Source organism: Acipenser ruthenus, chromosome 13, assembly GCF_902713425.1.
Source record: "Acipenser ruthenus chromosome 13, fAciRut3.2 maternal haplotype, whole genome shotgun sequence".
In the NCBI taxonomy this organism is placed as follows: Eukaryota; Metazoa; Chordata; class Actinopteri; order Acipenseriformes; family Acipenseridae; genus Acipenser; species Acipenser ruthenus.
Window position 1 is genome coordinate 22,777,004 of NC_081201.1, and position 27,108 is coordinate 22,804,111.

The window sequence follows — 27,108 nt, forward strand, 5'->3', positions numbered from 1 at the left end:
CCCAGTTGAAATGAGATGAGTCGGGACGGCTTGAGTCCGGCTGTGTGCAGCTTAAGACGATCGAATTCAAATTACAATCAATTACTGCGGGAGTTGATTGCGGGCCATCTTCAAATATAAAATATGCTTGAGAAGAAACTTGTGATTTAGCAACCAGGTTAATGAATGAACACTGGGAAGAAGGAAGGTTATAACAGACTATATCAATTGCTGACAATCCCTTTAAAACACAGACTCAATATTGCTCATACAATACAGGTAATACAATGTTTAACAATAAGGGGTAGATGTACTAAAGTGTTGAGTCTGTCGCAATCACTGCAAACCACATGCAAGTCGGAAGTGTAGCATGAAATGTACTAAACAAACGCAACGCTCTTAGCATCATTTTAACGAATGCTTTGCAGCCCCAGTTCTTATTTGCACTTTAGCCTTAAATGAATATGTAATTCTGGGCATTCCTGCAGAAATTCACAAAAAAACAAGGTGGAGATAGTGCAAATGAGGGATCAAAAATATTGTAATGAGATGTACTAAAGCTGCGGGCAATTGCATCAATTTGTTAAGAACTTTTGAAAGCATGTTTTAAACAGTCGCAATTGTTGCTGGCATTTCCCAGTGCGCTTTTTCTCGTGTGTTGCCAGTTGTGCTCAATGTATTTTTGAGCCGAACACCTAAGTACCTAATTTTGACTAAAATCAGGGTGCACTTACAAGCCTTGAAAACAAATTTTTATGACATTTCTGGTTTTCCCAGCGTGTTGGGAGAATACAGAATACACACATGTGCCACTAACCCCTCCAGCTCATTCTGAGCATCTGTATAGGACCACGATCTATTGTGTGTTAATTGTCTAGGCTACTAAGTAGACCGAGTTAAAAATAACAATAATAAAAATAAAATAAAAAACCCTAAAATCATTCAGTTTCAATTATATATATATACAGAGTGTATATAGGTTAATGGTTACTATAGAACACAGATAAGAACCCATATATGCTCTATCCAAAAATCACCTTGCCTGTGACCTTTGACCTCAACTAAGGTCAAATGTAAAACTAGTTTATAACTCCTTACAGTGCGCATAGGGTCATGGTTCCTATGGTGTTTAAAGTTATCATGAGATAATGAACTAATGCAGTATTTTGAATTGAAACTGCTCCATAAAATGGATCTGTTGCTGACACTTGTGCTGCAATGCTACAGCTTGCCAAAATGTCCAACTGGTACTGATCTTGGAAGCCGTAAAACTGCCTGGCAGTTCTAGTTATTATTATTTTTCTTTCTGCCAACAAAAATTTCACAGAGTTGTAGATGCCAATGGGAACTAATGCCCAAATGAATGAACGCGATTGGTCACATGGTTTGGCAGCCATATTGGATTTTACAACAAATTTTGGACAATTTCCAAACATCTTGTCGGAAACCACTTATCGCAGAGTTCTGAAACTTGATATACATGGTTATGGATTGTCCAAGATGCACGGTGCTCGAAATTAAGCTGATTGGTTCAGTGGTATGGCGGCCATGTTGGACAACCTAATTAACAAAGAAATATCTTCTTCTCCAAAACCGCCAATTGTCACCCAAATGAAGCTGCTACAGTAAAAAACATGGCTGCCGTGGGCCAATCAAATTTTAGTTGCATATATTGCGCATAAAATGAACACCGTTGAACAAAAACTCTTGAAACTTCAAAGAGTAGTGAAGGCCTAAGGGAATTAATGTATGCTCGATTAAAAAAAAAATACCTTGATATTGACCTTGACCCTTGACCTCTCCTTAAGGTCAAATGTAAAACTAGCTTATAACTCATTACAGAGTGTAGATAGGGTCACGGTTACTATGGAACACAGATAGGAACCCATATGGGAGCTATTCAAAAATTACCTTGATCATGACCTCTGACCTCTCCTTAAGGTCAAATGTGTTGTTACTATTAATGTCAAGCTTGTGAAAAAAAATTAAAATAACTGACAATGGCAACCAATCAAAATGCTTAAATTTCACAATAACTCCTTGGAGCCGTAAAGTTGCTTGCAACTTCCAGTTATTATTATTATTACAGTCCATGGGGTGCACAGGGCAAGAGCTCCGCACCAGTGTTGAGTATGTAAATAGGTGAAAAGGACGCTAGGACTACAGAGTTGTGGGGAAAATGTTGAATTATTGCTGTATTCATGTTCATATTTTTTTATTTGTTGATGTATTTCATTATTCTGTTGTCACATTACATAGTTCAAGAGGTTGTTAATGTCATTCTGTCATTTATTGTGTTTTGGTGTCTGTCACCCTAAGAGCCTGGGGATCACTCATGGCTGTGCTACAATAAACCAGATTTCCAGCTCAGCAGGCATTATAATTAGGGCTTCTGTTTTTCGGGTTTTATTAATTGCATTTTTCCGTGCTTATTTTTATCTATTTTCCAGTTTTATGTAAACCGTTTTTTTCAGGGCTTTCGTTTATGATATACTGTATGAAATTAGTGTTTTCGGTTACTTTCCAAAATGCTTGAGCGCTTTTTTTTTTGTGTGTCAAAATACGTATAGTAACTTGACAGTACTTGCACACTTTAGTTGTACCTTCTTTCCTTTGCTGTCTTCTACAACAAAATCCCTATGGTCACGGACACATTCTTCTGGGGTTTTTGTGTGTAGGCATTGTTGTACATTTTGCCACAATTCTGTTTTAAATCCCCTGTATCTTAACTGTAATACAGCTATAAATCCCGCTAACAAGCCTCCATCCATTTTAAATCTCACAAGCGGAGTCTCCAATAGAAATGTAGGAATGTGCACTCAGTAGTTGAGGCAGGTTTAAAGTATTCCGAACGAATCAATGATAGATACAAGTCAAGAAGGCGGGACATTGCACAGCAGCACATGTAAATGTATTTATTATTATTATTTTTGTAGTAGGTTTTATTGTTTTTTAATGTGAAGGGTAAAGTCAACGTGAATTGATTAACCATTTCCACAGTTTTTCCGGTGTTTTCCGGTGTTTTCCGGTGTTTATTGGCTATCCACCGATTTAAGTTTTTTTTGTATCGGGGGTGTTTTATCGGGTTTTATCGGTTAAAAATGAAAATCAGAAGCCCTAATGTCACAACTCACCCACTCCTGTATTATTGTTCCCCCTATTTGTTTTGCATGCTGTTTAATAGTCCAAAAATATCAATATGAACTATGTTTTTCTTAATATAAAACCATGAAAAAACCTGTAAAAACATAAATAACCACCTCCACAAACTAACAGAGGCATTTGGCAAAACATTTGTCTACATTTCAAGGATTACATACTGTAGTCGTAGTTACAATAACTTATAGAAGTCTGTATACCACAGCTGTTAAATATTTCCTTGCAGCCATGATTCACTTGTCATTTAAAGTAAATGTCTCACACAAGCACTGGAGCAGCAGATCCCAGCCTTATTTGGATTAGCAGATCTTCTCAGGCTGATTTACTGTTAAGGAAGGACCAAGCTCTGAGGGAGGGATATAATAGGGATACTGCAGCTGCCAGTCTCAGCTCTAACCGAGGAGTTTAAGTGCGCCAAAGTTCGACTGGAAATGACATTGGTAGAGTCACACGATCAATGTGTGAGGGAGGCAGCACCTATGTTGAAAACTGGAAGAAAGTGGGCAGCAAAAGAAGCTGTGGAAGATGCAAAGTCTGCCCTTGGTATCAGTGATATCATGGGGCAAGTACAGCATGGAAGAGGAGACCTTGGTCTCAGTTCAGCTCCTCCTACATGGCACAAAACAGCCCCAGGTCAACGGAGGAACTGATAATCAACGAAGTGCAAAAGCAGGAGGAGAGGATGAGGTGTGTAAAGGCAGTTTCCCAGGCCAAGCAGGGAGAATGGACGAGATGGGAGAGTGTGGAACAACGCCAGATTGGCTGGTGAGATATATTGACAGTGGAACAGAGCTGGATCAGTTTCCTCATCAGGTCAACATATGATGTTCTCCCATCACCACAGAACCTTAATATATGGGTAGGAGAGGATCCATGGTGTCCTTTGTGTTACTTGGCATCATGACCAGGTGCTGCAATGTCTGGCCTTAGCACTGGAAGACAAGCCAGCAATATATGACATGAAGAACAACATTCCTCCATCCAGAGGAGCAACCTCCAAGTACAGGTATTAAAATCAAAACTCGTCTAGGACAACTGGAAGCTGCCAGAGACTGGAAAATGCTGGCAGATGTTGGACAATGGCTTATTTATCCACCTGAGATTGCCACCACTAACCTTTGACCTGACATTATCTTGTGGTCTGGATCAGCACGCCTTGTTCACCTGGTAGAGTTAATGGTGCCATGGACGGATGCTGTGGATGAGGCGTATGAAAGGAAGAAACTTCGGTACGCTCAACTAGTTGCCAAAGCAGAACAGCGAGGATGGAGAGTCCAGGTTTACCCAGTGGAGGTGGGTTGTCGAGGATTTGTGGCACATTCCACAACCAGGTTTCTCAGAGACATCGGATTCCATGGTCAAGAGTTAAGACGCATAGAAGAACATATCTGAAGCAACAGAGAGGAGCAGCAACTGGCTCTGGTTGAGACAAAAATATTCTGGTTGGGGACCTCAAGCACAGTAGAAAGAAAGCAACGTCAATGTAAAGGAAGGTAAGTAAGCTGGGCTCAGCTGAGTGGGGGACTGAGGGGGTGATGCTGGTACGTCAGAATAACTGTCGAGCCCTCTTAAGGTGTCATGGGCTAGTCGACAAAACACCAAGGATAGAAGGTGCCCACTTGAAGACTGCAGAGAAGTACCCTACTCAGCTCAGTCCAGACGCTTGTCATGCTGATGCGCTAGGGAGACTGCACTATGGATGATCCCCGGAGCCAGCATCACAGCCGCTGTGTGTGCTGATGCGCCAAGGAAGCAAAATATGCTGATCCCTGGAGCCAGCATTACACTTCAGCCATCAACACCAGGCAGAAGGATATCTACATCATCAGATGGAAGGAAACGCAGATGGATCACATCAGTTTACAGTAAAAGATGCTATGTCTTAGTTGGTAATATCAGCATGAAGTTTTAACACCTACTCTCATATAATGGAATTCATAGCATTTCTGGGTTCCATCTTAGTTCAGATTCTTAGACCATTACTATGGAAACCAATCGATTTACAGCCTTGGGTGGACAATATGACATCTAAGCCTTCAATGATGACAGGCCTGCAAATAGATCTCCATTGCAAATAGGAAGTATGCATTCACAAGCAACACATAGGGATACCACATGGGGTCTGGCTCACACAGCCCATACTACTTGTTAAAGACATAACACAATGTAAGCCCAATCAATGTCTTTAAAACATGCAATCTGTGTTCAATAAAAGAAAATTCTTTGAATGAACATTGCTGCTAGTAAGGAGACACTAGTCACCTACTCTCTTCTAGAGCAATTTTTCATTGTCTTTAAATATCTCTGCTGACACTTATGCTATGGAATACAGCAGGGGCAGAGCCTGCGTCAGAAAAAATACAGTCTCAAAGCAGTTATCACAAGGAATATACTCCTTTTCTTCTTCATCCCTCTTTCCAGTGCTCCAAGTTGAAACTATCTTTTGCAAATACAGCAATAGCTGATCAATTTCATTTGACACTACAGTGTTCTGCAGACGGGACTCATAGGTAAGAGACAATTTGTGTTCTGCCTTTTAACAAGAATAGAAGTGCTATTAGTGTGGGCATCTCAAAGACCACTTCTGTTTATAGTATGTTATACATCTATTACCTGGGTTACTGGGATCCCTTTGAAAACCTGCAAGAATGATTGCACTGTTTCACACACCCAGTGATCTGCGCTTAAAACTGAACGAGATCATCGCCTCACAAAACAGAAGCCATGAGTGTCTATGGATGATGATAGCTTGTCCGACATTACAAGAATATTGGATGAGCAGTTTACCAACTGAAGCAAAGGCCATACACTGTGGAGCAGCCCTCTCCGGATAGCAAGTATGAACTCCTGTGACATAAAGACAACATTGGTCTGTTGCGTATTAAACTCTATACAACGGCTCTAATACCGACAATGTGCGAGTCAACACGTTTGTTCTGGCTGCAGTGGAAATATAACCAGGCTCCTAGGCGTGGCCCCAGCGTGGCTCGGTTGTACAGTGGAAAAGAGGTAATGGAGACCATGTTCTTGATGCTGGCCACGATGCTGGGTAGGACCACAAAGATCAACCTGGTTAAGCAATCCATCCGCTGGTTGTGATTACCAGACCACGCTTTCACGGCTAGGCGAGTCCGCCATGGGTCACATGTTGAGGCAGCACATGTCACTTTCCTTCATAGTACACATGGCACTAAATGCATGCAAAGCTTTATTCAATCCGGAAGTGTTACAAACAATGGGCCTTATTCTAAGCCATGCTTTCACTCTGTCTTCTCAAAAGTCTGAAATCTAGAGGAAAATGTTGTTTAATTTGGTGCCATCCACAATCTAAATATTAAACATAAATTGTTTTGAAAGCCGTCATCGGCAAGTTGAACAATTTGAGCTTCCTGAACTACAGTATGAGGTTGGTGCTGAATGTTAGAAGTTATATTATAATAATGCAAATTACTGTTAATAATAAAACCAGGAGTGAATTACAGATACCTAATAGTTTAAAGCACTGATTGTCTTTGGAACTAGATTAGCCTGAATGAATGAAGGGAGGTTCAATTACAATAATCAACATTCCTGGTGTCGGGCTGTTTTAGCTTTGACGTTATAAAAAGTATTTGAAGTGTATTTTAAGACCTTCATAAGGAACAGCTGCCCAGCTCTCTTATTTGCTAAGCAATACAAAGATGGCTAAAAGGATGACTAACTGAAAAAAGCACTGTGATATAACTGGATTATGTAATGCAATTAAATGAAGGCCATGTTTCAGAATAGAACATGATGCAGCAAAAATTAAAATTAAAGAGATCTCAATAATTACATTTGGACATTGTTGTAATTCAAGCTAAGGATCTGTTAGCTCAGGACATTTATCTGCTAAATGATATCCAATTATACATGTTAATGACATATACTAGTCCCAGTTGTAGCATTAGAGCTGTCAGTATCATGAAAAAGTATCACCACATACATCATATCCAGGGTTATATCGGGCAGCCATTTATAGCGGACAAACAGTGTTTGCTGTTTGCCATTCCCACTGATTTCAATAACAAAGGCATTGTTTATACCGTGTTAAGCACGCTGTATATTTCAGGCAATCTCAGCTGTTTGGATCTCGTTGTGTGCCATTCACATAGATTTAAATAACAAACGCACTGTTTATTACTGTAGGAATCGCACTTGCTAATCCACCAATCAGCTGTTTTCACCTTGTTACCTTGCCATTCACATATATTTCAATTCAAAAGGAAGCACTTTACTGTAGTAAAAGCTTGACAGATCGATCAATCAGCTGTTTGCACCTCGTTACTGAGCGATTACCCCAAAACTGTACCTTTAGGCTTTTTAGTCCCTGTACGTAGTGTCGGGTTTACAGTTTGAAAAAACAGCACTGACTGCAACAGCAAGCATGACTGGAAAGAGAAAAGCGATGAGCATCTGCACGAAAATTCAGTGAAATAAAATGTCTCTGTTAGATGCTGTGCGCTTGCTAAAGCATGCTTCAGAAAAGCGGGGTTTTCTGTAGTGAAAATACAACCGAAACTGAAACTCTGATGAAAATACAACCGAAACTGAAACTCTGACAATATCAGAGGGTGTTTTTATTACATTCATAGGTTTTAATACTTTTTTATTAATGTAATGAGTGTCTTAATAAAGATTTTAACCACATACACGCGTGTTTGTTTTGATTACTGTGCTGGTGATTGGGGGACATTTTGAATGTCAGGTTATTGTGTGGGAGTTTATACCGTCCATCGCTTACTGCACATTATCACAAACACACCGTTCTAAGCGGTGGCGACTCTATACACATTTACTCCAATGTACAGAATATGTAATGACAGGCAGATACCTGGACAGAGGGGCCTTCATATATCCCCAGATTCTAATAATTCTCCAAAACTCATTTTAAGGAACATTCAAACCAAGTTTCATTATAATTGGATAAGCTCTTCTCTAAATATATCTACAAATAAAACTAAGAAAGTATTCAATGTTTGGGTGCATAAATGATTGTAGATGTTAGGCTATTTTAAGGGCGATACTGTAAATGTATTCATAATTATAAAATAAAAACATCACAAGCATCATATCCTCAATCTTACTACTGTATGCAGTGTTGATGTAGTCTGTGGATCTAACAGTCTAAGCTAACTGCAATCTTTATCCCTTACACAGCAGCCAAAGCAGTGTCACTTCATCATATCTAACATAAGACATACAAGGGCAAAGTGTAATTCAAAGCGCAATGTGTTCATGATTTAGTAGACTTTCTTTTTAATGCTACACAACCTCTGAAATAGGGCACACAAGTCCAGCAGTAAATACCAGCAGTGACTAAGTAAATGTTAAGTGTCAAGAATAAACTATACAAACAAAAAGATTTAGATGACCAGCAAAGCCCAGATTGGCCTAACTATGTACATCTCTGGGGTCAGTGTGTGCAAGTGTGCGTGAGTGTGCTTTAACGGGTTTGTGTAACATAAGTGTTTTGTCCTTCTGGTGACTTAAAAAATAAACGGCTACAGTAAGTCTCCTTGTTTGAAGAGGGCTGACATTTGATGCTGTAGCACAGTCTCTCAGAATGTAAACAGTGCTGCTGATCCTTACATTATATTTGAATACCCAGCTGGTTAATACAGCATATATTACAATGGACATTTATGTTTACCTTTGCGTGTGCATAAACAGTGGGTCCCATTCACAGACAACTGTAACTAAAGTGAAACTCTATTAACAGTAGGCTTCCTAAGTAGCCTAGCGTGTGCAATATCACGTACCTCTATGAGAAATCTGATGAATCTCAGTTGTTGCTTTTTTAGTTTGTACTGTGGCAAAATAGCTCTTCCTTCCTGCTACTATCACCAACAACGCACTGCGCTTTCTCGTTGGCTCAGTTTGTTTGACTGCTGTTGTTTCTTTTTCGCAAACTAGATTACAGATATTGGAAAAGACCAGTCAAAAGAGTAAGCCGTGGACAGTGTCTTCTGGGTCAAGACATTTTATTCTTGTTATAGAACAGCATTTTAAGAACACTCTTAAAACAGCCTGGTCAATAAAAATCAACATTATAGGACTTTTACTGTTACCGTTAATACAATTGCCAGACATTTCTCCATGCTCAAAAATTTTTTCGTTACGTATTTCAGTTTTTACCCAAATTGATTTTTAGAAGGCTGCTGTGTCTCGAAGCTGCACACATTTCTTCTGTGCTTAAAAAATTTCAAAATCTGTCACTGAGCATTTATTAGGGTGAAGTCATCAGACTTTGTGTCATGATAAAGTGAGTAGAGAGCCCTTTTTATTATTCATTTATTATGTGTTTTTCTGTTGCTTGCAGCTTCATAACAACCCCTGCCATAGTGATATCTCAGCACATCACAGTAACCTGCCAGTCAGAGGATTTGAGCATCATCAACCATAGTCTCTTTCCATAGCAGTCTTTTTGAACACAATACCCAATTGCCTGCAAATCCACCATTTTTATCATATTAGTTATTCTTGGCACTAAGCCCAAATTCACAGAGCAAAAACCATTAAAAGAAAGTGTTATTTTAACACGAAGGCATATGTTACTGGATTAATGTCAACTGTTTACATGAAGTTGTGTGATGGCAAGGTAAAAATCATTATTATCTAGCATTTGTACAACCCTAAAACGTATTGAAAATTGCAAATAACTTGAAACAAAACATGAAGTAAAAAGAACAAGCAACCCCCAGAAACCGCACAGCATCTCATTTTCTTTTGCTGTATCAGTTTTGTCAGTAATAGTTGAGCACACGGTTGCCAAGGTCAGTATACCCCTGATACTTTTTCAGTTGATCTGGACATTGTCAGTTTAATACTGACAATATTTGAACATGGAAATCAATTTGAGAGGCAGCACTAATTTCTACAATCTTCTAAGCAATTACAAATCCACATCTGATCCATTTTGATTACCAATACTGTAAGTTATTGGTGACTGAGCCAAGAAGTAAAAAAATTCCAAGTCCACAGGGGAAACGATTTTACTTAATTACTATTTCTTGGGCTTAATAGGAAACTAAAAGGTTATCTGCAGGGGAATTATATACTGCTGAAGTAATGCAGGAGGTAATGGACTTCTTCATTAATAACATGTAATGCTTCATGGCCGCAGCTATACCAGTGATCAATCTTATTTCAGTTCAATAAACGGGGTACTTTTCTACAAATAATATTCATAAATTTAGAATCACAGCACTCGAGCAGGCTAGATGTTGATTACTGAAGTGCAGGAATATGTGTGTACATAGTTTGTAGGGCTGTGTATGTTTCTAATAACCATCAAATATGATCAAAATTTCAGAAGAGAAACAAGGGGCGGAAGTGATTAACTGAACCGGTAAAGAATGTATGTTTTTATATAAAGGACATTAGATTTTTTTTAGGCTCTCATCTGTTTCTGTTCAGTGACTTGGCTTTTCCATGTGAATGCACTGCTCAAGGGTGTAATACATACTGTAGATCAGGAAACTGCAGGCCTTTCAAATCTCAAGCAGAAAAGATCTGACATTCCCTGAAGCCACAATTACAACATGTGACCCTGTGCTGGAACTGTGTACTGTGTTAATATCCCAATCAAATGCACAGTGCCATCAAGTAAAATCCTACTAGCCATTCCTTATCACATTAGCGGCTTAATATCGGTAGTATTAGTCTTAGAAAAGGATTGTTACTGGAAGTGGCCACCCTGTATAGGCTATTGTAAGTGTGACTCCCACACTGTCTAAATACAGAGTACCATAGCCACCAGCTTAACACATCTCTCCCAGTCTAACAATCTCATGCTACCAACACATTCCTTCCATCTTCATTTCTTTGCCCACTTTTCAAAGTCTTCCTGGATATCATCTTGCCTGGCCATTTGTCACGAACACCAAACTGGTGTTAAGCCTCATACAGACCACAGCCCTTGAATGTCTTCCTAGTTATATATTCATCTCTCAACTATCTCCCGCCATGTCGTAATCGGTCTGTTTCTGTCTCAGCAAACACGCAACATCAGGTGACTACTGGCAACAAGCTGCCTCGCTCAAAGGGGCTAGATGACATCTGCTATATTATGGATTTTTGTAACCTAATAATACCCCCTGCTTGTCATCAGCTACAGTATCTGGTATTCCCATTGGGATACTTTCAGCAATATAGGCCCCCTGTCCCAGTCCCTGGCTCCTCTCTATAGAGTGCCTCTTATTCATTTAGTGCACTCAGCTCTCACAAATTAGGGCAATGCGGAGCAGCAGTGTGGAGTTGTGGTTAGGGCTCTGGACTCTTGACCGGAGGGTTGTGAGTTCAATCCCAGGTGGGGGACACTGCTGCTGTACCCTTGAGCAAGGTACTTTACCTAGATTGCTCCAGTAAAAACCCAACTGTATAAATGGGTAATTGTATGTAAAAATAATGTGTAAAAAAATAATGTAATTGTATGTAAAAATAATGTGACATCTTGTAACAATTGTAAGTCGCCCTGGATAAGGGCGTCTGCTAAGAAATAAATAATAATAATAATAATAAGGGCGTCTGCTAAGAAATTAATAATAATAATAATAGTCAGTCAGTTTAAAAAGTACAGTATTCAAACCAATTAAAAAAGCCTTAGTCAAATACATACTTGCTGTATATACTGTATTATTATTTTTATAATTAAAACATTTAGAGCCTGGCATCTTATCCAGTACAATGCTCAGCTACTGTTGAGAAGCAAAAATAAGTATCCTAAATGTCTGGGTATATTCATAACATTTTGGGAATGTCCTCATGAAAGACATTTTTTAAAGAAGAGGCAGATATCTATTCAGTGATATCAAGATGTTAAGTAAAGGGTACAGTAAAAGCCCAATCACTGTTTCAAGGCTGCCACCTCTATAGTATTGACAGTGCAGTGTATATACTTAAGAGAAAGCATTCCCATTCACCCTTTGAAGTGTGACACAACCAGCGCTGGCAGATGCCAACTGCACTGGCAGTTACGCCCATGGTGACATGGTCCCACAAAGCTGGAGTCGTATTGCATACCGAGTGCTGATTAAGTCATAACATGAAGGACAGCAGTTAGTTCAGGGGTAGGCAAACTCCCAAAACGGCTGCCAAACACTGATTGTATAATACACCTGCCATCTGCAGCAGTTATTGTACTGCTGGTCAATGATGTAACATAGCGCCCTCTTGTGTTGACTTTATGGCACTATTGCTGCCAAGTCCTGACAGATGCCAGCAGATGGCCTGCACCTGAAGTGAATGTCTTAACAATACACCTTGGTGAACAGGCGTCAATCCCTGACAAGGTACAGTCATGTTCAGCTTTACCAGTAGTTCACAGCCATGGCTTTAATGTGTCTCAATACATAATATCTGATCATGTATTAACTCATATAAATTGAATTCTACAAAATTACATTCTATCACTGAGTTTTTAATTTCCATACTTCAGAGGTTGAATACATACACAATGCAAAAGAGAGGGCTGCGTTGTTTTTTCTTTGTATTCCTTCTCAAGTCTGATCATTTCTAATGTGTGATTTCCCAGTAACATGATCTTTATAGTTGTCCTGCTTCATCTTTTATAGGATGAATCATTCTGGAATGAACCTTGATTTAGGAAATCTAAAGCCCTCTGTTCTGACAGTCAGTGAACCCTATTTTGGGGCAAAAGCAATTTCAGTGAAAGTAGAATGAAATGACTTGCAGGAGAGAAGAAGCAGTTTCAAATCCTTGCTGAATAGCATCTTATATATTGTTCAAATAACTGTATTCCACTTTGTAAAAGTAAAAGTAAAAGGGTCTACATGGGAATTTTGCCTACAAATGACAGCTGAAAATGGCTTCACCATTAATGGAACAACCATAGGGCATATTTGAAAAAAAACTCATCTATTAACGCATTCTTACTTGTTCCATGTGTACTGAATCCTATGCAGACCCACTTGTGCAATTTTGTCAATTTTAACGTAATTCTCCTTCTTCGCATTCATTTATTTTAGTGCGAGTGCCTGTGACAGGGAGAGCCCTGTGGCTGGTTCTTGTGCGGATGTGTGCAGCTGGGACGCGGAACAGGAGACGCTTTGCTAAGCAACCAATTGTGCAGTTAGGCTCGCCCGGCACTGAGCTGATCGGGAAGTCAGGATTGGCTGGGGGGCGTGCCCAGGGAGGCTGCGCACAGTTCAAAAGGTGTCTGCTCGAGGCAACTGCACTGCCATCCTACACAGAGGGGTGCTCCGCAGGATTAACTACACAAAACCCTTCAACTGAAAGACGGTGCTCGTGAAGGCATTGCCCAGCTGAGCCCATTTGAAAAGGCAGTTTGAAGAGGCTGGAGTCACCGTGAGGATGCCGGGACTCCGGGAGCCCAGAAGTAGGTCAGTTTAGGGGATGTTGATCCCAAACAGTAGAGGGTTTGCGTAGTGTAGTAGGTTCCTGGAGCAGGACGTTCCTTTTAGTTGGACTAGCACTCGCCTTGTGTGGCCATCTTTTACTTTTATTTTGTTTTCTTTATTAAATGTAACACTAGGGCTACCATTACTGGTACCTTAGTGTCAGCACTTGTGTTAATTAAATCTGAGTGCCTGTGCGGCGTGTCAACACCCAATGCTCTGTGTCTGCCTCAGTATTATCCAGTGACGACCCACACACGTAACACTTCCCCCTGTTAGAGTGCCATTAAAAAAAAAATCAGTGTTTATCAATATGAGATAAATATTAAAAGATGACTTTGACAACATATTAAACACTGAAGTTATTTAAAAAATGGTGCTCACATTAAAAATAGAAACAAAAAAAAATAATAACCTTAAAATGAGCAACATAGGATTCAATATACATAAAAAAAAGTTAATTTCTGCAACTATACACCATGGTAGTTTCATTAAAGGTGAAACATAATCCATAGTAAATAATATATTTTTTGTAGATACAATTCCCATTTTATAGACCCTTGCTCATAGTTTGTGTCCATAGTTTCAATGGGACATCAATACTGTATGAAACATTATGACTGTTAAAGGTCAGTTGATAATATAGTTTGTCACCACACTGTTTAAGAAGAGTGCAGTATTTCACAATGTGTTCTTCTGGGTGACAAACAGAAAATGTCAATGGCTTTAAAGCATCTTCACCAAAATGTCAGAAGATACCGCTGATCACCATGAACATCAAAGTGACGTTTATTTAGGTTTTTCTTGAGTGGTTGAAAGTTTGATTATAACTTTCGCATTTGACTTTAAATAAGTCAAGCCTTCACACATTGTATACTGGAAAATCAGGACATTTATACCATATTTGTAACAGTAATTATTCTGTCAAAGATATTATATAGCAAAAAGAATATATATAACAAAGATGTGCATAACCCTCTCATAGGGGTAGCATACAGTATTTACAGTACGATTTAATTTATTATGTGATGAAATTCTCATTGAGCACTCTTCAGAGCATGGTCTTGATTTATTTGTGATGAACGAAAGCCCTTTCCTTTGACAGCTGCAGATAAATCTGTATGGACACCTCATATTTGCCTACAGTAACGTCACATCATCTTAGCAACAGTGCCGCCAGCTGGTTGCGGGTCTGCAAGGCGTGGTATCAGAGAACACCACTCCTTACCAGACACTTACTCATTCATCCTGCGCTCTAACTATTATTTAAATTACTCTATACCAGTCGCACACTATTCTCTACCTTAGAAAAAGGACCTAACTTGCATGTAAACTTTCAAGTGTTGTGTTTTTTTGTTTCCCAAAGTGATATGAAGCGGGGTGGAAATCATTTGTGTGGCTGTTAAATGTGTGATAATTAGGGGTTGCAATCCTGAGGCTTTTTATGAATCCCGGGATTTCGGGATTTGAGACACTAAAATGCTAACGTGTCTAAGAAAGAAAAAAAAATGCAGTCGCAGACACATGAGATCCTGATAAAACTTTACAAAAATAGCTTTGTTTAAAACTGTTCCCTTACCTTATTAACACCACAATTTAAGTCATTTTGTCTGCTAGTCACGATCACACAGCAAGAGGATTGTTAAGTATGCAGAGTGAAAACAGATAAATTGAAGTACAGTTTTTTATGACATTTAATCAAGCAAGTGCATTTGTTCAAATACAGGCCAATTAACAAAAAACAACAACTGAAAATGACGCGTCTTTCTATGCTGTTTTCATAAAACAAACAAACACATTACAGTTAATTGTAGAACTGAAGGTCCCCTGTGCTACAAGTGCTTTACGGAGGTCAGTTGAAGTAAACACTGAACAGAATTCTGTCACATGCAATCATTCGGGATAAAACGGCAGGCAATGAAGTTTCTTCAAAATGGAAATAAAATGTTTCTTACTATCTTCCATTTGCTTTCTTGTCTGGTTTTGTCTGCATCTGCACCATGCTCAAGTTTCAGCAAGTCCACTTTGTGGGCCGATTTTTTTGTGAATGTGTAGTCCTTTCGTAGAACCGGCGTCACATTTTATTATTTTTTACCAAGTCTTGTTATCATTAAAGCGAATATCAAATCTGGTGGTTTTAATTTTCAGCGGCAAGGGTTGGTTGCCATGGTTACTAAATGCCGCACAGTTGCACACATGATGAAATTCATGACTAAAACAGAATCAGGCGTTTCCTTAATACAATCCCAAAATCCCAGGATTCTCTTCTATAAATCCCAGGATTTCTTCAGCTGAATTACCACAAGGGATCCCAGGAACGGGATTCCCGGGATTGCAAACACGTGATAATGACTGAAGTGGCATTATCAGCAGCTTGTCCCCATTGAGTCCCATTATACTTTGTTGAAGACATTTCAATGTGGAGATACTGTGACACGTAGAAAGTGATATTACCAGAAATTATATTAAGCGAGATTGACTAAATAATATTTATTTGCTTAGGTCAGGGGTCTCCAACCCTGGTCCTTTTTGTTCCAACTGTACCCTACATTACTTAACTGCACCAATTAAATGCTTATTAGAAGCTTAATTGGTCCAATTAATTAACACTGGCCCTCCAGGAACAGGGTTGGAGACCCTTGGTTTAGATAAAACCTTTTTTTTCTTTTAACACGTGGTGTTAATCTTCTTTAAGCAGAGTTACTCCTGCTCTAATCCTCTCCTCGCAGTTTACAGTCAAAATTTACAGCATTAAACATATAAGCCAACAACAACTTTTACAATAACAACTAAGTCTTTAATCACATTAACTAAGACTATTGAACAAAACACACTCAGAAAGTGCATTACTCAGACTGTTCTGGTTAATGAACACTCACCATATTTTTTCACAACAATTCTACAAAATATTAATGGACACAATTGATTTGTAAAAAACTGTTTCTTCTACATAAATTCTGCTGTAAAATTTCAACTAAGAAACCTCCATAATAGCAAATCAACTCCAGCACCATTAAATATAGATTATGAAGAACTAAGGGGTGGTCTACAGTATGACAACGTGAGGAACTAATCACGGCACACAACATGACGGGTTACAAGGAGATGTTCTTAGCACTGAAGTTCAGATAATCACATTTTATATATACTATTTTATGCATTATAACTGAAGCTCAATGCAAACCATTATCTAGTATATAGTATCCATTTCTTCTTGTGCATTCTAAACTTAGTTCCTAGAGTTGAACCAGTAGGGAAGTGGTTTCCAAACTGGGGGCAGAAGACTCCTGAGAATATCAATAGTGTAGAATAAGAATTAGCAATTAAAAATTTAAAACCAGAAGGATGGATGACAGGCACCCCCTCATATCCCTAGAATCTGACAAATTCAATAACTTATGCTAAAATGCAGTCCTCCAAATACTGTATATGCAAAAATGTAAGTGTGACATACAGATGGCTATATATACGGATAGTCAGATTTGTGGGGACCCCCAGTCTGCATGCCTAATGTCATGGGGGGCAGAGAATCAAGAATGTCTGGGAACCACTGCAATATCAAAAGTACAAAACTGGAATTTTAGAAATTTAGAACAAAATCAAATAAATCTGGCCCTACATTCTGACATGTCATTATTTCAAGCTGAAAATACAGTACCAGGGGGCAGAATAGCCCTACCCGTGAATAAGTGGAAGAAAATATAAAACTTAAGGTACACATAAGTAATAGAAAAAAAAAGACTTTTGTGCACAGTACATTAATGCCTCTGCTTAATTCTTAAAACACATTTGAATATAAATACTCACAATAGCGAAGAACTAATAATAGTAGTTAATTCTCTCCTGACAATAACAGAGAACAGGGACAGAAAACAGTTGGGAGCATGGTATAAGAGAAGACTCAAGCCTAAGCCTGCCACCCACACTACACAAAACAAGAAGTAAATGAAGACATGGTCTTTGAGCTGACTGATGTATATAAAAGACTGCACGACTTTAGTGGACCACCAAAATGTACAATATATTTTGATCTGCTGCATATGAGGATGGGGCCATCTGCTTACAAGTAATCGGTAGCATGCCCAACAAAGCTCCAAACGTCAAGGTGTCAATGCAGTATTAGAGGAAGTCTAGAAAATTGTCCAAAATTGGAGCTGTGACATACATATGAATTGACTTTATCTGAATTGGAAGGGGTGCGCTCAAGAGAATGGACGCTTATTGAAGTTGTTATTTTGAGGTGAATCTTATTGGATCAAGGACGCGAGCTGCTAAGCATGCTTGTTGTGCAGAGATGGATGGCGAAGTCATGCTGCATCAGACAGGTGAGAACTTAAAAGCCTCACATACACACACAAAAGACAACTGCACAATGACAGGAGGAGACATGAAAATGGTCTCTGCCTTGCAACCACCATGCAAAACTATGTAGCTTAAAATATTCCACTATGTCAGGAAGATGATCTGGGTCTATAAACCTAGAAGTGCCTCCTTACTTGGGGTCAGCTCGTTTGGTGAAGGTTTGTAAAATCTGAATCATTTCCCTGGTTTACTAGCAAACTGACACCTACACATGAGCGTACAAGAGACTCTTGTGTAAACCTTATGACCCGCTATAAACTTTTTACACCAATGTTATGTGTACAGTTTGGTTGATAAATACTAGACAACTGCAGAATGCAAACAACATCACCAACGCAACTCTGAATGCAAGTTTTGTCCTTTGCCTTCAAACATACTATGATGACTGAAAGCTTGCACTCAAATCGATATATAATATGCCATTTAACTGTCTGGCTGTAGCCCATTTTTACAACTACAAAATATTTTATTGAGAAAGTTACAGCTCCTCAGCTAATGGACCACATAATTACTTTTTTGGACATTCTCAAGGCAAATGTCAGAAATTAAATGGCATTCATGCCTGTTGTTATCAGTGGTGTATTACAACAGATAGGGTGGGTTACAGAAAAAACAACCTATTCTTTGTTCTTATACTTTTTTTTAATTTCGAGTGCAAATTATGTTACCCCTAATTTTCTCCCCCCAATGCAGAATGTCCAATTCCCCACAACAGCTCAGGAGAACTGAAGGTCAGTGGGTGTCCTCCGATCCCACAACCAAGCCAACTGCCTCTTTACACCCAGGAGAGCAGATGTTGGTGAGCTACCGCCCATTGGTGCCTGGCCAGCAGGGTCCACTGTAGCGCGCTGAGGAGAAACAGTCCCTGCTGGTTTTGCCTCCCTAACCCTCGGGAGCACTAGAGCCAATGCAGAGCTCTCTGTATAATCCCTGGCAAAGACTGGACACAAACCTGCACTTCCCTGACTGTATGACTCACCCTGCATACCATGCCTTTTACAGTTGAGACACTCTGGGACCCCTCTTCTTGACATTGTTTTGCCTGCTTATAGAAACTTGGAATCAAAAGAAATATTGCACTTCAATGTGAATGCACTGTTGATTGTAAATAGACGGTACATATAATTCTTCAAAGCACCATCTTAAAAGCACTGTTACATCATCATTGGCTATTTCATGACTCATGCCTGTGCTTCTACAGTACTGTATCTGCAGTTCAAATGGGATTTATTAATCATTGGGCTGAACAAAAAACAACCCACATGATGTAAATTCAAGAACATAATGAGAGTGTGTCGACTGGAGGAGCAATCAGAGCCAGCTTATGCCTGAATGTCATTCTAATTACACAGAACATTGTTATTATATGAAAGTGTATTAAGAGCATGGAAGTCAGGCTGCCTATAAAAAGATTTTAAATATCAACATGAATTTAAAAATTGAAGAAGATCCTTCTGCCACAAGTCAGAAGATTGTACATTTCTAAAACAGGATATATTATTATTATTATTATTATTATTATTATTATTATTATTATTATTATTATTATTATTATTATTATTATTATTATTATTATTACAGCCACATTGCAGCCACTTCATTAATATCTTACATAGAATAAAGTTGGCACGTCATGGGACACAGTTATACAGCTGAACAAGTGCAGAAGCTAAGATTTAAACAGTTTTTTCTTTCACTAAGCAGGATTACCTAACTTCTCGGTGGCTCTGGTGGCTCAGGCCATAACATGCACAACACTTAATGTTATCTTTATTCTGATAATAGCACATGGGGCGTTTGTTTCCTAATAAAAGATAAATAAAAAATAAATAAAAATAAAATCGGAGTTCACCCAGCCAAAAGACGATGGTCCAGTTCATCAAGTAGTACTGCAAACTATGTTATAAAATAGATATTTCAATGAGCAAATGGACTCAAGCCAATTGAGATCTAGTCATAGAGCCAGTCCAGGGAGGTGCTCTTCAAACCAGCCATACCTGACCTCTCTGCATCCATGGATAGAGGGTGGGGCACATCTACAGTACATCAGGGGAGAATTCTGCTTAACTGCAACACAACTGCATCTGCCATGACATTCAGCAAGGACTTAACCTTGACTTACCAGTTCTCAATCATAAATTCAGGGATGGATTTAACCACTGCACATGCAGTTTGAGGCTTTGGGTGATTAATTATACTGAACCCCAGAACACTTTCCATGATCCTATGTGTCAAAACTGTTTAAAATGAATGAGTTGGTCCAACTAGCTATAAGAAGTGTTGACCACAGGATGGTGCTATTTTTTGACATGTTATACTGACCCTTTTTATACACAGTGAACTCCATATTCAAACATTCTAAGAGGGGTATTCAAGGAGAACGAGTGTCATTTATGAATGTATTCCCCCATTTGAGATTTGTGTCATGAATTATGGGTATAATGCTGTTTTTATTATTTTACTACGTTTGTTAACACTTTAACTCTAATCCACCAAAGAGGAACTTTTAGTTACTTAACTCTAAGGAAAGTGATTGTGTAAACATGATCATACTGAAATGTCATTCTGGGCCCATGATTGGGTAAACATGATACAAAACACACTTCATTTCTTTGACTTACTGGACCACCGTACTTTGCAGTACAGCTTGTGAACACACACCGTTGGATGGGGGAGAGATTTAATTTTACTGTTAGCTTTTTGTTCTTTTTTGTGTCATGTCACTGCTGAGATGGGCATTTAATTTTTAAAGGAAACAAAACATTGTTTACGGCTAAGAATTACACACACACACACACACACACACACACACACACACACACACACACACACATATATATATAAAATAAACGGTATTTGGCAGGGTGCCCCACCCGTGCGCGTATTTTGTGTTTTATGTGGTATGTGGTGTGTTATTGTTGGTGTGTATGTATTGGTGCACGGGGTATAAATTGTGCTATGTAGCACGTGTGATTTAAAATGTATATTTGTATTTAGGCACAGGGATTGCAGATAAAATGTGTATTAGTATTTGGGCACGGGTGTCTCACAAGTAGTTCACATGCAGAATGTGGCGAGATTCAATTGAATGACTGATTAGCATTCGAGTCTCGGTTAAGCTGATTGGGTGTTCGCAGTGGAGAACGGGAGAGAGAAAGAGAAGGACGAAATATAAAATATATCAATTGCTACTTGAGCGGAAGGACTGCACGATACTTGTTTAGGTTTGTCCACTGTCTTGTCTGTCTATTTATTTTGGCCAACATGCCGTTTGTTTTGTGCTAGTGTTTCGTTTAAACCTTTTATTTGTTCTTTTATTAAACGTGTGCATCAGCGCTTCATTTACCCCAGTGCAGTCTGTGTGTTTCTTCACCACACAAGCCATCGTGTCACCAGTGTACCGCGGTATATCATGTGATACCAAAATCTACCTAGTATCACGGACAGTCAAAATGTCGAAAGTGTTTTAAAGAAGTAAAAAACTAAGGAGAAAATGCCATCAATTTATTGAAACATCTTTCAGATCGCCACCCTGATCTCTTTGCTGAAGTTTAGCTTTATTGCAGTTTATTCTGTTCTTTTAGTTTAGGTAAGTGAATCCCAGTGCATATTACTTCTAAAAAATGTCACAGCAAAAGACAACACATAACAGGAACGTGCTAGAAGCTGATCAAAAGGGAGTTCATTGATGATTGTTTATTTCGTCATTAAACTGTACAGCATGTCAAAAATGTTAGTGATGTTTTTTTTTTATTCTTTGGATTTTGGATTCTCTGACCATTTCTTAAATCACTGCTAATATAAATCTCCCTGCTCCTTCCTCCGCTACTGATACTGTTATCTTGTTCCATCCCAAGAATCTGCTGAATCCTCTGAAACTCTCAGAATGTGTCTCTTCATCCCCTCTAACTGGTACTCTTCCGTCCTCAGTTGATAATGCAGTGACCCTCTACAACGCCACCCTTACTCATATCATCGACACTGTTGCCCCGCTTACAACCAGAACCGTCAAGAAAGATCTCCTTTGATGCCCATATCTCCTCCGTGGTCAAATCTTCCTTCTACCATCTTCGAAACATCTCCAAAGTCCAAACCCACCTTTCCCTACCGGATGCGGAGATACTTTGTCATGCATTTGTCTCCTCTCGACTCGACTACTGCAACTCTCTTTATGGTAGTCTCCCGGCACGCACTATAAACCAACTGCAGCTAGTTCAGAATGCCGCTGCCAGGATCCTTACCAGAAGTAAAAAAAATGTTAACACATCACCCCCCGTCTTGCCCAGCTGCACTGGCTACCTGTAAAGTTCAGGATTACTTTCAAAACTGTCCTGCTCACCTACAATGCCCTTCATCACACAGGTCCCGAGTACCTCCTCAACCTGCTGACCCGCTATGTCCCTGCCCGCAAGCTGAGGTCCTCCAACTCCGGCCTGCTTGTTATCCCCAAGCAAAAGTGCACCACACTTGGAGAACGCTCGTTTAGCTTCATGGCTCCGACTCTTTGGAACTCTCTCCCAGCTTTGGTGTGTGATGCTCCCATCGTTATTATTATTATTTATTTCTTAGCAGACGCCCTTATCCAGGTATCATGCATAACACTACTGTAGTTACAGTATATAAGAACATTTATTCTGTCTCATGTGTTTTAATATATATGTTTTTACAACATGTATAAATATCAAGAAACAAGTGGAAATAAGCAGATAATATTTCACAAACTATATGTATGAGGTATGTTTGTTTTTCCATATTACTGATAATAATGGAATGAATGAACTGTTATTTAATATATAAATATTTATTTTGAGAAAAAAAAAAAAAAAGAGGGTAGTCTCCATTATTGCTTACAAAGACCCTGAGAATAAACATGTATTATGTCATTGCAATCACTCAGGTGAAACAATGTCTTGTAATTATCAATATTTTTTGCATAACTTTCAGTAAGCATTGTAAGGCCCCTTGGGTCATAGAAGAACACATTTTTATACATGTATCTCTAAGCAGAATACATAATAAAAAAAATATTTAATGTTAAAAAAAAAAAAAATGCAAAATGTTTGTATGGTTTCTGAAGTACTTTATAAATGTTCCCCAGTGTTCTGAAAAAGGACAACAATTCCAAGATGCTACTGTAAAAAATAGATTTGTAGTGAATTTTTATTGGAAGAGAGTCAACCACAGCCAAAAAGAACCCTGGTCCTGGGGGAGCACCCCACAAATGAAAAATGCTTGGTCCTTAAAAGAGTTCAAACTCTCCTAAAAACATGTACTGTTTTTAAGGATGGTTCATTTTCTCTTTACCCGTTAATGGGTTAAGCCCATTTTGGTCAACTGATAGTTTGCGACAGTCATTGGAATCTGCCACGTCTATCAGGAGAACCAGCTTGAGTGCATACGTAAGCAGGAATTCTACATCTGGGGTGTGCTGATAGATATTCCGAGTATTGAGAAGTACTTGTCAGCAGGTATTAAATAAATCCATTCATTAAATGTGTTGATTTCCAAGTAAGAAAAGCTGACCTTCCACCACCTGTACAACTGAGTACCAATCAATGGCAATTAACTTCCGCAATGAACCAGATTTCCTCTCATCCAGGGCAAAGACATTTTTACTGCAGTACTACTGTACCTAGGCTGTAAACTGTGTGACAGTAAAATTATGTTACAAAATTAGCAAATTCGACTGATTCGTCTTGTAAATGTGACCTTTCCTTGAACCAAGAGCTGCCCCTGTGAAAACTGGGATATTTGTCAAGTTTAGGCTACAATCCTACAATTCACTGCTGAGATGACGCACTTCTCAGGAAACTAAGGCTGCACAGGAAATATAAATGAGCTTTAGTTAGATTGATCACGACAGGTTCTATATTAAATAACACTGTCATATTGTTATTGATTAATACTCAATAATTGTAAAACAATGGAAACCAAGGGAATGTATTGTTTTGTGTTGAGTAATTTCCATGTTATATTCTATTTAAATAATATCTAACAACTTCAAATCTCTTAAAGGTAATAACAGCACTCCCCTACCTGAGATAATGGGCCACGTTTCCAAAGCGTTCACTCCTTAACTAACTTTTAAAGAGATAAAACACCTCTTAATTTAACAAAACTCGAACAAAGCCAAATATGGCTGTGAATGTGCAATTTGAAATTATTTGAATATATATGGTTATCATGCTGCTTTGTAAATAGAGAACAAACCAATGAGTACTGCATTGAAGCATCAGTGAAGCAAATTCTATCAGAATTCCAAGTACACTACCAATTCTCCTCTGTTATACTGTCATGATGACCTGACTGATTTTATATTCATTGCGATCTGCTCTCACTTAATGCTACACTGTGTGTGTGTGTGTGTGTGTGTGTGTGTGTGTGTGTGTGTGTGTGGAGTGGAGGGGGGACTGGCCTTCTAACCCAATGAGTCACTATGACTATGTTTGTATTTATAGTTTAAACTGCTCAATTGTACAGAAAAACAATACAAATGTTTAGCTGACATTTCACAGGGTTTGATCCATTCCAGAGTTTTATAAGACACAATGGAGCTTGTTACCTATACTCTGTGGTTAATCAAGCTCGTAGTAAAACCTGGAATGGGTGAAACTACTACGTAATAGGAGTTTTATTTCCACCCCCACCCCGCAGCACTGTAAAGTGCCTGATTTCATAGCCCCCTTGTATGAAAGATAACATAAATTATCATCCATTCCTTCACAGACGTTACCTAAGAATCTGGTAATCTAATAACAGGAAGGTAGCAGGACCCCTTCTCTGTTCATATGCAGAATGTCCATGGCCAGTTCTACAGCATTCACAGGCAATGCTCCAGGTCTCAGTGGGGACAGTGTTAAACCACGTTTAATATTCCCAGACCTCTAAAAATACCTGAACAACTTTCAAACTCCCCTAAGGCTGATTTTTCCTTTAACTATTGCAGCTGTATCTCTCACATATTAAATCCACACAGTATTTAAATGAGTTGTAAGCGGAAAACAAAGTGTCTTGGGACCGCTACGTCTTTAAACTATTAGCAAACTGGCCAATTCCTGAAAAAAGAGGTAAACTGTACAGCTATTGCCAAAGTTTTGCATCATCTAGAATTTTAAGATTGAGACCATAATTATTTTTTGAATTATATATATATATATATATATATATATATATATATATATTGGCTACAGCTGTTGTACCTGTTATTACAGCTCTCGTTTTATTTTGTTTTAATTTAGATGACACATTTAATTCTGAGTTCAACTTTAGCATTTGGTCCTGATTCATCAAGGCGTTTACACCAAAATGTAATTTGCAACATTTTATGAGAATGTAAAATCAAGTGTAACAAGTAACACTAGTTTTGTACATTAAATGCAAATAGAAACAGCAGTTAATTTCTGTTTCTGGTATTTCCTCACACAGTATACTTTACATTTGACCATCAAGATATATTATACCCTCCTGTGGCCCGCTCAATGTTAATGATTAACTGCCTTTCAGTGACTTGCCTGATTTAGCTATGTTGTTTTTGGAATCATTTAAGTAACAAGGGCAGTTTAACAAATAACATTATTATAGCGGCAGTCATTCCAATGGAACTTCTAAGCATGCGTAACTTCATATTGAACTAGTGACAACATAGTTCCTTAATAAATAGTAATTTTATTTTTCCAAATATTCAACTCGATTGTTGGTTTTATTTTTTTATTATTATTATTTTTTTCACCTCGAATTACTTTAATTAATGCTGGAGAAAAATGTGAGTCACAAAAAAAAAAAAAAAACTATTTTTTACAACACTGGTCCAAAATAAATACCGTTCTGTGAAAAAAAAAAAATACATTATAGTGTATATAGTGTAATAGTTAAAATAAAAGTTCAAGGCTTAAACAAGTACTGCCCTAAAACTAAAAACAACAAAAAATACCGTTGCAAACCCGTAAAACACGTCGACTCTGTAAAGCCTGTGTGTATAAAGAATGTCAGAATTCAGCACACCTACTTAACAGACGTCAATTTAAATAAAATAAAAACAAAAGCACGTGTGCTACGTGGAATATATTCTGGCGTGTACTTACAAGAGGTTTATCCCGGCGCAGCACATCAACGCGATTTATTTAGGAAGACATCATAAATGAGATGTCCATGCAGAATGGCTCTTCGCCCACGGAACGCAAGAAGAATAAACACCAACTTAACTCCGAAAAAAAAAAGATTGCAATACAGTTTTTTGTTCACAGCTCTAGAGAAATCGTATTAAATACTGCCCTCCAAGTCCTCATTCATAGAATACTGGCAATAGTCTAAGCTTGACACACACGTCGTTTATTCACTTGGGGGTGCTTCAGGGGGGTCCTTTTACACTGTATAATTACTTGCCTCGCCAAAAAAAAAAAGAAAAAAAAAAATTCAACTATAAGGATACGTTTTCCTTACAACATTTTCAATAATAATAATAATAATAATAATAATAATAATAATCCTTTTCAACCCAAGTCTAAAAGTAAAGCCGTTAAGAAACGTTTTAAATGCTGTAGCAGTAGCATGGCTATATAACAAAAAGAGTCACATTGTCAAACGACTTCTATGTATTGCATCAAAGCAGCAACTTTTAAAAACAGTCTCGCAATCCCTAGAAGGGCCCATCTTGGGAAGGAGGCAAGCACAGCGATCTTCATAAACATTCAAGCTCACAACACATTTCTAATTTGCATGCTTCTGGATAGAAACTAGAGGGGCAGCACATTTGCAAGTGGCTCCAATAAGGTTTGTTGTGTGTCCACAACCAGGAGCTTTACATTTCCAAGCAGAAGTACTTTCAGTTCCAATTAGTAACCATACAACCGCAGGGCTTTGACGAATTAAGGGTTCCCTTGTGTTGGGCGGTGAGGCTATTTTTTATACAAAAAGCAGGGTTTCATAACTACTAAGCATAATTACTGACAGAAGGCATCTTTGCCGAGATATAAACGCTACCCAGCAGTGTGTTACAAATAACCACATCAGCACATACGTAATACAGCGTCACTGCTGATGTGGGCGGATGCATTTCATGTAACAGAATCAGAAAAATACAATCTTTCTCAAAGAAAAAAAAAAGAAAAAAGAAAAACATCTATTTTGTTTCATGGGTTATAACAGAACTTGCATATTACACCCATGACCACCTATCGCTGCAGGTTGTAGTTTCAAACATTTTTGAGCTTGA

The 27,108-nt window shown here is 38.5% G+C and overlaps 2 protein-coding genes across 2 annotated transcripts in view; one reads left to right on the plus strand and one right to left on the minus strand.

Moving 5' to 3' along the window:
• The window catches only part of LOC117418209 (sorbin and SH3 domain-containing protein 1), a 125,610-nt gene extending 99,359 nt beyond the window's left edge, over positions 1-26,251 (minus strand). Inside the window, exon 1 of the mRNA XM_059035725.1 lies at positions 25,979-26,251. The gene's annotated coding sequence lies outside the window, so the exon portion shown is untranslated. The remainder of the gene's footprint in view (positions 1-25,978) is intronic.
• Positions 20,008-27,108, plus strand: part of LOC117418609 (annexin A7-like) — a 139,277-nt gene continuing 132,176 nt past the window's right edge. Inside the window, exon 1 of the mRNA XM_034031797.3 lies at positions 20,008-20,019. The gene's annotated coding sequence lies outside the window, so the exon portion shown is untranslated. The remainder of the gene's footprint in view (positions 20,020-27,108) is intronic.